Source organism: Microtus ochrogaster, linkage group LG8, assembly GCF_000317375.1.
Source record: "Microtus ochrogaster isolate Prairie Vole_2 linkage group LG8, MicOch1.0, whole genome shotgun sequence".
NCBI lineage: Eukaryota > Metazoa > Chordata > Mammalia > Rodentia > Cricetidae > Microtus > Microtus ochrogaster.
This window is the reverse complement of record NC_022033.1, coordinates 11,693,620-11,694,618: the sequence shown is the minus strand read 5'-3', so window position 1 is coordinate 11,694,618 and position 999 is coordinate 11,693,620. Positions and strand designations below refer to the sequence as shown.

Genomic DNA, 999 nt, shown 5'->3' with positions numbered 1-999 from the left:
CTGAAGAGGGCATCTAATTCTCTAGGATTAGAGTGACACATGATTTGAACTTCCATTTTGGTTCTGGGAATCAAACTGGTTCTCTGGAAATGTATCAAGTTCTCCTAACTAATGAGCCACCTCTCTATATATACCCTAAATGTATGTATGTATGTATTTATTTATTTATTTACTTACTTACTTTTTGAGGCAGGGTCTGATATCCGTGGCTGGTGTGGAACTTACTGTGTAGATCAGGCTAGCCTCAGAGTCACAGAGATCTGCCAGCCTCCATTTCTGAATACTGTGATTAAAGGTGTGCACTACCACACCTGGCTAAATGTAATATTTTTAAGTCGATTTTGAAGTACATGTCATTTTTTTCCCCACTCATTCTGCTTTAGAGTTCTTACAAATATCTTTTTTGTTTTTGTTTTCTTCTCCTTCCCCTACACCAGGGTTTCTTTATATAGCCCTGGCTGTCCTGGAACTTGCTCTGTAGACCAGGCTGGCCTCCAACTCACAGAGATCTGCCTGTCTCTGCTTCTTGAATACTAGGATTAATGACGTGCACCACCATTACCCAGTCTCTCTCTCCTCTCTCCTTCCTTCATTTCTTGAGAGCGTATGTGTATAATGTGTGTAATTATTTTTTTGGCATTGGGTGCCACAGCACATATATAAGAGTTGGCTCTCTGCCCTTCTACTGCTATGTGAGTTCCAAGGATCAAACTCAGTTTTTCAGGCTTGAATGGCAAGAGCTGTTACCCATTGAGCCATCTTGCTGGCCTCGGTGGTTTTTGGGTTTTGGGGGGTTTCTGTTTTTTGGGGTTTTTTGTTTGTTTTTCTTCTGGGGCTGGAGAGATGACTCAGAGGTTAAGAGCACTGGCTGCTCTTCCTAGAGAACCTGAGTTCAATTCCCAGCAACCACATGGTGGCTCACAACCATCTGTAATGAGATCCGGTGCCCTCTTCTGGAATGCAGGCAAAACAGTGTGTACATAATAAATAAATAAACAT

General features: G+C 42.0%; 1 protein-coding gene across 2 annotated transcripts in view; it reads left to right on the top strand.

Moving 5' to 3' along the window:
* Arfgef2 (ADP ribosylation factor guanine nucleotide exchange factor 2) overlaps positions 1-999 on the top strand; it is an 81,557-nt gene that overhangs the window by 32,299 nt on the left and 48,259 nt on the right. The gene's annotated exons all lie outside the window — the stretch shown is intronic.